This window comes from Salmo salar, chromosome ssa11, assembly GCF_905237065.1.
Source record: "Salmo salar chromosome ssa11, Ssal_v3.1, whole genome shotgun sequence".
NCBI lineage: Eukaryota > Metazoa > Chordata > Actinopteri > Salmoniformes > Salmonidae > Salmo > Salmo salar.
Genome location: NC_059452.1, coordinates 83,081,163 through 83,092,264, shown reverse-complemented (window position 1 = coordinate 83,092,264; position 11,102 = coordinate 83,081,163). Strand labels below are relative to the sequence as shown.

Genomic DNA, 11,102 nt, shown 5'->3' with positions numbered 1-11,102 from the left:
GATAGCTAAAGCTAACCAACTAAGTTCAATGTTAGCTAGCTAACAGGCTATAACTAGCAATGCAAATGGCTTTCTGAGATACTAGTAATATTACTAAACAGATCATACATCTAACGTTTGCTAGTGAGCCAGCCAGCTAACGTTAGCTAGCTAGCTAACAGTACGATTTAACTTGCAATGAAAAATACTTTTGGACAAAATTAGAAACATATAATATCTGAAAATGTAGCTAGACTCTTTCCCATATACATGAATGAATGCTTAACGGCAGACTGGAACCTCTTTAACTAAGTCAGACATCCTGTGTCATTTCCGTTTTGTTTGTACCGCTTGCTTGGCCCGTTGTATTAAGTTACTCCCGTTCACACTAACCATGTGCAATTTCATAAGAATCATCAGATCTTTCTCCCTCTCTGTAACGGATGCAATCAAAAGCCAGAATTTTCTCCATCTCCTTCTCATATTCTACTTCCACTGGGCATTCCACTGATTTCAAAACTCAGTCAACTTCATCCGTGACAACAACACTGTTGATCAATGTTTCTTCCCTATCACTGTCATCAGAATACTTTGCAATGTTTGGTACAGATGGCAAGTGTTGATGATTAGTTATTTGAGAAGGAGACCAAGTCAAGACGTTGGACCGGGTGATTCAGTTTATATTAAGGCAGTTTATTATGAGACAAAGATATTTGGCAAAGCATGCACGGACTCCTTCGTTTAGCTCATAGGGAACTAGCAGAAGAGAGCCCCGAAACATAGTGTGCATCTAATTTATACAATGAAATGACAGTGTGTTGACGTTGAGTCTAGTAGGTCCGCTCTCCTGACTGGTCGATGAGTGGAGGGACGGTCCACTCTCCAGGTGGTGTCGACTTCCCATTGGCCCTTGGCAGTGTCCTTTGTCCTCGGAGTCCAACACACCTAAGTGTGTGTGTGTGTGTGTGTGTGTATTTCTGGTAATTCGTGTCTGGGTGCTTGCGATATTCATGGAATGTTGTTCTTTACACCAGTGGTCAGTTCGTGTGGCTAGGGTGCTTTCATGTCTTGACATTTTTGTGTGAGTTTCTTAAGTCAGCCATCTGTCCTCTGGGTGTGGTCGTGATTGGTATCAGTTGGTTGCTCAATATGTCTCTGGAATTTTGTTGTGTGCTGTTGTGAAACATGTTGTGCAAATGCCCTCCTTATATATCATTAGGTAAAACGTTAGATTATCTTTATTACAAATCCCCCTCTTCACGTCTGCAAGACGTGACAAAAAAGAACAATCTGCGGCACAGCGGGAGTGAAAACAAACAAACGGAAGTACACAAATTTGTCAGAGACAAATTTTGTGAGTCCCCCTCTTCACGTCTCACCTCAGCAGATAGCTTGTCAAGTCTCAATAGGGATTAAAATCATATCATTACCATTACAATCCACCCGTTTTGCTAGATATTTCACATACATTATAACACATCTATTTTGATTGGATTCAGAAATTTCACACAAATTCAAACTAATTCATGCATCCCAATAGATGGTCTCATCTAACATGTGCTCCTCATATTTGAATGAATCCTCCACCTTGCTCGGCGGTAGGTACTTGTCATCTCATTGATCTGAACTTTGACTCGGTCCGTAGCTCACCATCTGCCTAGAGTTCTGGTGATTAAACCTCTTGCACACGGGACCAAACAACTACCACACAACCCAATCACACTCATACAGGTGAAAGCAGCCCATAATACAGTTCTTGCAACACTTTTCCATTTCCCAAACATGAGCTGTGTTATCAAAAATGTACGTACAGCAATGAACCTAATCATTCTACCTACACCATCCTCTTTGCCCGTAACCTATCGAGAGTCAGTCTATTTTACCAGGTCATGAGGGAGGTGGCGGATAATTGGTCAGAGAACCTCTTTACTGCATCCCCTGTTTCATTCATGAATATCTGTTGATTAAAAGATGTCATTAATTCAATCCACATTATTATTTATTGTCAACTACCAAAATAATGTAGTGTTAAAGCCTTCACATATTTGATTCATAGCTTTGTATTAATCTGGAACTTCCCTGAGGATGCCAATAGCATCCATCTTGTAAAGCTACTCCCATCCTGGTCAAAACTCCTCCTGTGCCTACTTTAGCCTCCTATAACTGGCCTCTGATGACTAACTCGAACTGGTTAGACCAATAACCCCAGAGCGCAATTCCTAACCACCCTTTGTGGTAATTTCTGTCGTATGCGTCCTTTGCTGGTACTAGCCCACCCTTCAGCAGTTATAGGTGCTGTGAGGTTAAGAATGTTCTATTCATCTCTCAAACCTAAGTTAGTCACATTAACGATTACTTTCAGCCATTAAAATCATCTTAGTTCTCGGTGCCATTCTTGTATCTATAACACTGGTATTCATCCGGAATTTAGGTGAACCGAGGTGGGTTGGCTGAGTACAGTCTGGCCAACCCCAATTCCTGTAAAGTTGTCTGCTTCCCCAGGAAATTGTTTAATGTTTACCTTAAATTCTACATCTTGATCTTCTTTGATTCCTTATTCTGTACGTCACTCATCAGTGTATTATATAGTTTATCTTTTACTTCTTCTCAATGACAACGGTAACCTATGTTTAGTACCCGTAGGTGTTGGATCTGAATGTATCAGAAAGATTAGACTATGATGCAGCTCAGAGTCTCTACTCTTCCCAAAAACCGTCAACCCTCCTGCCCTTAGTCTCTCTGCTTGGTACCACCCCATACTCACACCTCTAGGAGCACACACAGTGATGAACGGTCGGGATAGGGAATCTTCGTTAAGGAGGTAACCCCCGGACCCTGTTGGTATCGGTTCTTCTCCTAACTCTGTGTGTGATCAGCAGTGGTCATATGTGTACATACCTCCTTGCAGTGGGTAACGTGGACCCAAGTGACTCTCTCAGCTTTTCTAATGGCAAAGGCAATGGTTTAACGGCACCTGGTATGGGCCTTCCCCACGGGGCTGCTTCCCGTCTTTTCTCCTCAGGGACTGGATCCACACCCAGTCTCCTAGTTGGATTGAGTGAATCACCTTCTCCTGTAATTCACCTGTTGAACACAAAATCTTGGACATACGGGTTTGGTTAACAAACAGTCTTCTCATGTGCTCTGCTAGTATATCTTTAACTTCTATGTCTACCTGTTCTGGTATCTCTATTCTCCCTAACTCTGGCATTCTATAGGCTCTACCTGATTAGCTAAACTGTCATCCATCATTTAAAGAGATAGATCCCAGTATCAACACTAGGGATTATATCTTGTCCTAATATTCTAGCTACCATAATCATGTCCACCAAGTAAGTTGGGAACACTTCTACCCATTTGCTATACTTATCTGTTATTGTTAAACACCCCTTCTTCCCCTCAATTCGGAATAGTTCAATAAGTCCATTTCCAAATGTTGGAACGGACATTCTACAAAAAATTTTTTTGTTCTAGTAGCATCCTATCCTGTTCTATCGCCTGCTCTACTATACTCCCCCTTACTCCCCCTTTTTATACATGGCTCAAACCATGTATCAATTTTGCTGTATTTCTTAACAATGTCTTTTGTAAGGTTAGTAAATTATCCTTATGTCAGCCCTTCTCTTGTAGGATTGCCCCCTTTCATATACCACATGTACAATTCTCCCTGGGGCATTCATCCTTAGGTACCCTGTGCATTTCTCTATCAAGTGTCCTATCTTCTTTAAGATTGAACAACTTCTTTCAACTAAATTATCATATCTTTTCCTAGCGAATTTGACCAAACATAACTTAAAATCAAAACTATAATACATGCCTATGGAGCCGATAGTCTCTCTATGTATTAATATCCTAACTAAATGAACCTAACTAAATTATCCTGCTATCTTCTATTCTTATGTCTTTTCTGTCTCTCCCAGTGTTATTTCTGTCCTCACCTGTTTATAATTTAACTATGCTGGTCTCCACTCACTAACCGTTATCTAATTCTATGTTACTTTTATCTTCTCTTCCTTGTTTATGCTCTCCTCCTTCTACTTCCAACCCATCAAGGTCTCAGCAGTGCAGGGGAGTACTAAATGTCTCATGGTCTTATTACATAGCTACTTACATTTATCTTGATACCCTCAATAATCCTGGATTCCCTACAGATGTCATATATTCCTGTCCTGTTGGCTTAAGTCTACCATTATTAACCTGTTTTATCAACAAAATATAATATTACTATTATATTAATTCCACAGTCTTGTTGTGTTAAATCTCTTCCACTAAATACAACCACAGCTGACTTCCTAAGGGAAAATAAACTTATCTAGATAATGTAAAAAGTACCCCTACTTATCAAACGATATTCACGTAACATAATCAGATCAAAATGACTAATCTGAACTACTCCCCAAAGAAAAATGATTGTACCCTTTTCGTCATTTTGTCTTCTCATTGGTTCAAATTATCAATTGTGTCTAAGAACTTTAACTCCATCATAATTATCAGTTCTCCTAGTTTCCTTAAAGTTAGTATCCCAAATGACCTTAAATTCACCATCCAATGGCTTTTCATTGCGGCTGATCAGACCACAAAAGGAAAAGTCACCAGTGGGGTCAAAAAAGTCATAACCCCTTTTCAGAACCGTTTTTTCTTTCTTACTACATTAGACAAATGAAAGCTAATAACCTTATCTAGATTTCGTATCTCAAGTTCCCAGAACATTCCCTATCAAAAGAATTTCACGTGTTTAATTAAAACTCAGAAAATAAAACTTTAAAATGCCATGTGTGTCTACCCCTTTAAGATATCCTGTCCCTAGGAATTTTTCCCCAAAGAGCTAAGCGCTCCATATTCCATAAAATAACCACTTGGTCAGCATTTCCTCATACTACACCGATTCAGAAACCCAAAAGTTAACTACAAACAAAACCTAAAAATGCTTATACTTCCATTGTACTCCCCCCAATCATTAGTTTTAAACTTAATTGAACATGCGCTACCCTTGGATACAATACTGTACTTCAATCTATGAAACCCCATATTTTAACATACTATTTAACCAATTTGACCCAAGATTGCTTAAAACCCTAAAACCCTTTCAGTTTGTCTGCAAACCGGCCCATTCTGTTTGCTAGGAATACCCCGCCATTATACACAACTGTGTTTAATGTGCACCTTCCCAGTTAATTATAAAATTAACTCCACCTGTAATTCACTTTAATGACTTGACATTTTTCCACGTAATGGAAACAGAGTATAATGTTTAAATACATAAACTTCCTTTTCTAATGCACTGGTGTTACCTAAACATTCAAACCAAGAATCAATAACCAGCTTCACATTTATGAAATATCCAAGACTTTAAAAGTAACATTTAAATCGCCATACTTATAAAAATAACATCATTCAACTCTTTCTCTGTATGCCATTTCCAGCAACAGACAACGTATTATATCAAAATTCCCTTGCTATTATTTTCTAATTAGTTAGCCTTTCAATTTAAACTAATCAAGCTATCAAAACGTTACATTTATATCTTAAACAAACGCTAGCAACGTATCTCTCCAGGCAAAACATATCTTCTTACATTTTAGTCCCATGGTGCATGGGCTGGGATCCGAACCCGGGCCTCCCGCGTGGCAGGCGTGAAAACTAAACTATTCGAATGCATACTCGGGTTCAGTGTCTTCCACCTGAAGCAAAGGAAACATTAGGCCCCTATCAGCCTGACCAGGGTCAATTGCGGTGGTGATCAGCCTAGTAGTGTACACTCACAAAAATAACAAACAGGGGAGCTGATATCCCCAGCCTCTCCCAGGGAGGGATGTACCCCGACCCTGGGCGTGGTGCCTTAGGTCGTGGAAACGGAAGCCATTGTCCCATTTTCCCCAACTAAGGTTTCAGTGGTTGGAATTGAATTTATGTAGGGCGCGCAAATCGGCCCTGGTTTCAGTCAAAGTTCTGGAAGGGGTTGGGGCTGGAGTGCAATGTGTAAGGTGGTGCCAAGGTGCTCCTGATTTACCTTTGACCTGGACAGAGTGTGAAGTAACTTCCTTCACTTCGTACAGCCCAGTCCACCTGGGTTCCAGCCACTTTCTCTTGTGGACTTTGACCCTCACCCAGTCCCCAACTTTTACCTTCAGTGGTGGCGAGTCTCCCAACAGCTCCCCCTCTTTGACCTTGCGAATCTGTGTGGAGAGAGCTGCAGAAAGTTCCGTCAGTTCTCACAAACAGACATTACAATTTGTTGTACATCAAGGGCGGGCATATGACCGCCCTCCCTTGGTGGACCAGGCATATTCAAACCTGCACATACCTTAGCTATTTAGCCTTAAGGGTTTGAGTGGCGCGTTCCACGAGGCCCTGAGATTGGGGCCTGCACACCTACCCAAATTTGTGTACAATCCCGAATCTCTCCTCCACCTGTCTCAGGTGCTTGTTACTGATTTGCAGCCACTTTATGACTGACTTGGCATCCTCTCGTGCCTTTGGTATTGCTCTGGTACTACTGTTACCCACCCAACAAACCTGTCTTTCACTCCCACCAGGTACCCCCTTTCCACTTGCCACGTTATCTGGGCCCCTGACGGTGTCTTCCTTTTCTCTGTTTTTTTTTTCTTCCTTCTTAAACATGTGGTTCCTGTTTCTGTCCTTTTCACTTTCTATTCCCTTCTCCACTGCTTCCTTCAAACCTTCCTCCATCACTACCTTATTGCTTTATAATGTTCCTTTCCCCCGCTCTATCCTGTATCTTCTGATCTAAATATTCGCTAAATTTAAGTTTGGTTGGTGGAATGGTTGCCATTTTATTACCCACACTAATGTCCCTCTATCTTTGTATACTTAGCCCGTCGTTGGTCAAAACCAGCGATGTATTCACGGTGCTGACACAGACTTATCTCTGGTGCCCCACCCTCGTAGACAAAGTTCCGAAAATTATAATTTAATTTAATGAACTGTCTATATTACAGTAGCAGAATAACAACCACTTCAACCTTTATTAAGACAGTTCGTTAATTGTATTGTTGAAATAACCCAGGACAATACCAACAGCACGGCGGCTTACCACAATTCACTCAGTAATTCTTAAAAATTATACAAATGAAATTAAATTGATTAAAAGGAGACCTGTGAAACGCTCAATCAACACTACAATATTCCAAATTATCCGACTGTATATTGGCGCTCCTAACTGATGACTACTTCAGTTGTCCCAATCTCACGGATATTTCCAGGTTAAATTTTCTATGCACCCGACTGTGTATTGACGCTCCGGACTGAGAGTCACTTCAGTCCGCCCCAATTTCACGGAATGCACTATTCCAATGTATCTGACTGTATATTAATGTCTCCAACTAAACGCCACTTCAGCCGGACAGAAACTCACAGATACGTTTTACCAATCCCAGTTTACTAACTCTACTTGAGTAGTTATACCGATCCCAGTTTACTGACGCTACTCGGTTCTAATCGTGATCAATCCCAGTTTTACTGATGCGCCTAGTCGAGCGCCATTTCGACTAGTCCCAGTGTACCGATGCAACTTGACCTAACAACTAATTATCCGACTATATATTGGTGCTCCTAACTGATGACCACTTCAGTTAGCCCCAATCTCACGGATATCTCTGGGTTAATTTATATGCACCCGACTATGTATTGATGCTCCGGACTGAGAGTCACTTCAGTCCGTCCCAATCTCACGGAATGCAATATCCCATGTACCCGACTATGTATTAATGTCCAAACCAAACGCCACTTTGGTTGGACAGAAACTCACGGATACATTTTTAGGCCTATAACAGCAAATATCCTTGTACTCAGCCTTAACGTTTGTTTATACAATTTTATACAATATTAACAGTAATTCATACTCACGCCCAGTACTACTGAGCAAATTTTGGAAAAAGACTATAATACAATATGCAGATTTTGTTTTAACAGGCTCTGCTTACCTTTTTTTTAATCGAGCTCGTTGATCAGTTTCCCGGGGCAAGCAGAATCGCCGATGACTCCTGCGGACAGGTCACCCGTCCTTACAAGATTGTCCTGGACTTGTCTCTTCTCACATCAACCATTAATGGACCGAATTCAGGAGTTTGAAACCATCCTCTGCTACCAATTCTGTTGATGATTAGTTATTTGAGAAGGAGACCAAGTCAAGACGTTGGACCGGGTGATTCAGTTTATAGTAAGGCAGTTTATTATGAGACAAAGATATTTGGCAAAGCATGCACGGACTCCTTCGTTTAGCTCATAGGGAACTAGCAGAAGAGAGCCCCGAAACATAGTGTGCATCTAATTTATACAATGAAATGACAGTGTGTTGACGTTGAGTCTAGTAGGTCCGCTCTCCTGACTGGTCGATGAGTGGAGGGACGGTCCACTCTCCAGGTGGTGTCGACTTCCCATTGGCCCTTGGCAGTGTCCTTTGTCCTCGGAGTCCAACACACCTAAGTGTGTGTGTGTGTGTATTTCTGGTAATTCGTGTCTGGGTGCTTGCGATATTCATGGAATGTTGTTCTTTACACCAGTGGTCAGTTCGTGTGGCTAGGGTGCTTTCATGTCTTGACATTTTTGTGTGAGTTTCTTAAGTCAGCCATCTGTCCTCTGGGTGTGGTCGTGATTGGTATCAGTTGGTTGCTCAATATGTCTCTGGAATTTTGTTGTGTGCTGTTGTGAAACATGTTGTGCAAATGCCCTCCTTATATATCATTAGGTAAAACGTTAGATTATCTTTATTACACAAGCGCCTAGCTTCCTGAAACGGGTCACAATTCGTTTTTGTGTGTGTTTTCAATCATTATTCATACTGTATTTGTTATATCTTACCTTCGCATTGAGTTGGATGAATCCTCAGGGTTCCAGGATCAATCTTCAGTGTCACTGGGTTCAGGGCTGGAGTCCTCACTTGGTTCACCAATGGCTATAGTGGCCTCCCAAGTGATGCAGTGGTCTAAGGAACTGCATCTCAGTGCTAGAGGCATCACTACAGATCTTGGTTTGATTCCGGACTGTAGCACAACCGCCGGTGATCGGAAGTCCCATAGGGCGTCGCACAAATGTCCCAGCGTCGTCCGGGTTAGGGGAGGGTTTGGCCGGGGTAGAATTTGTTCTTAACTGACTTGCCTAGTTAAATAAAGGTTGAATAGTGGTGGAGGATCTGATGTCAAACAGCATCAAAGGATCTGTTTGGACAGCTATAATAGAAAGGATTATGAGACAATCTGAAACCAATGAATAGTTTTCTAACACCACATGCTTCTTGTAGTAGTAGCTAAAATTAGAATCTTGAGAGGGCTAACATGTGGCCAATCATTGCCATCGGTAACCTAGCTTGTATTAATGCAACAGTGAACGATTAAGTCACAGTTTGTGGATAATACAATTCCACATTGTAAAATACCTGATGAACGGTGTAGAGGCCTCATGTTTGACTGTGTTCCACGCAGCTTCAGATTCAGGTAGCACACGTGTTTCACACTGCCACACTGCTAACTTAATGTTAGGCATGTCATATTAGCAAGAGAAACATTCATAGGTGCCCTCAAAGCAGCAAGGTTGTATAGTTTCCCCCAGGGCAGAAGAAAGTTGAGCTAACTTAGTAGCCATATAGTATTATCTTATCTATGAAATGTGGAATTCCAAGTAGGAAGCGTGCTTTTGTAGCTAAGTACTGGAGCTAGTTTGCTATCTTAACATTTTAAACTAGAATATCGCAGCTATTAGCTAGCTTCCTGGCTAATGTAGCAAGATAGCTGGCAACTAGAGGCACATTTTGCATTTAGTATCTAATCAATAGATAGATAGCTAAAACCCAGTGCAAAACAAGCAAATGTGAAAACTTGCTATCTTAAAGCACTATGCAGAAATCCTCCGCCATTTCCTGGTTGCTAAAATTTGAATAGTTCGCCTAATTTTACTTGACAAAACAAGTAAGAATAGAGTAGAGAATAATTGTACCATCTAAACTGCTGTGAAATATATTTTCCAGAACCAAAAATATAGTATTTTCAGATCGTTGAAGCTGGTGTACAAAACCGAAAGTAAAAAAATGTAAAAACGATACTAAATGCTTTCAGCCAGACCACTGGTTCCAACAGCTCTTATTCGCTCCCCTTTTACCTGAAACAAGCCTGAAACAACGTTCTAAAGACTGTTGACATCTAGTGGAAGCCTTAGGAAGTGCAATCTGACCCCACTGACACTGGATATTCGATAGGCATTCACTTGAAAACTACAAACCTCAGAATTCCCACTTCCTGGTTGGATTTTGCTCAGCATTTCACCTGCCATATGAGTTCTGTTACACTCACAGACATTATTTTAACAGTTTTGGAAACTTTAGTGTTTTCTATCCAAATGATATGCATATTCTAGCTTCTGGGCCTGAGTAACAGGCAGTTTACTCTGGGCACGCTTTTCATCCAAACTTCCCAATGCTGCCCCCTATCCCTAAAGAGTTAAGGCACATGTAAGTTCACATGTTCCAGAAGGCATTTCTGCAAAAAAATACTTTTTGATAAAAAATAAATGTTTACGTTCAAATGCCACTCCTGTGAAGTAGTGATGTGCGACATACGCCTAGTTTCCTAAAACTAGTCACATATTTCAGTTGAACACTTATTGGCTCTTTTGCATGCATAGTAGCAGTAGTAGACCTTTCTGGTGGACACTGGAGCTTGGAAATAACATCAGTTGTTCTCCTCTTGCACTTTGTTAATGTATGTTTGCATGAATTCCTTCTCATCTCCATTTAAAATCAGCACCTCCCTATTGTGTCTTTCATTTTCTTGAGATTTTTCTCAATTCCCCTCAGCCAGTAATTCAAAATGTTCTAAAACTGTAATACTGCCATAGCACTCAATGTATAATGTCATTTTGGCAAGTAGGATCAGTGTTGCCAACTTAGTGACTTTGTCGCTATATTTAGCGAATATTCAGACCCCACTGGCTGATTCCTCCCTCCCCCCCACCCCGGCTAACATTCAAGGCAGGATGTAAATGTAAAAAAATAAACTAAAAAACAAAAAGAAAACTAAAAACGAAGTAACTCCGCCAGAGTGTCTCTTTTGGGTCACTTTTGTCGGTCCCAAGCCCGGATAAAGGAGGATGGTTGGAATTGTGACAAAAAA

At 41.0% G+C, this 11,102-nt stretch overlaps 1 long non-coding RNA gene across 1 annotated transcript; it reads right to left on the bottom strand.

Annotated features, from left to right (window-relative positions):
- Positions 1-1,194: 1,194 nt before the first annotated feature.
- On the bottom strand, positions 1,195-2,698 carry LOC123725191 (uncharacterized). The gene is made up of 2 exons (XR_006757670.1): positions 1,567-2,698; positions 1,195-1,269 (listed from the first exon to the last, which is right to left on the bottom strand). It is a non-coding gene; the product is annotated as an uncharacterized lncRNA (long non-coding RNA).
- Between the last annotated feature and the right edge of the window lie 8,404 nt (positions 2,699-11,102).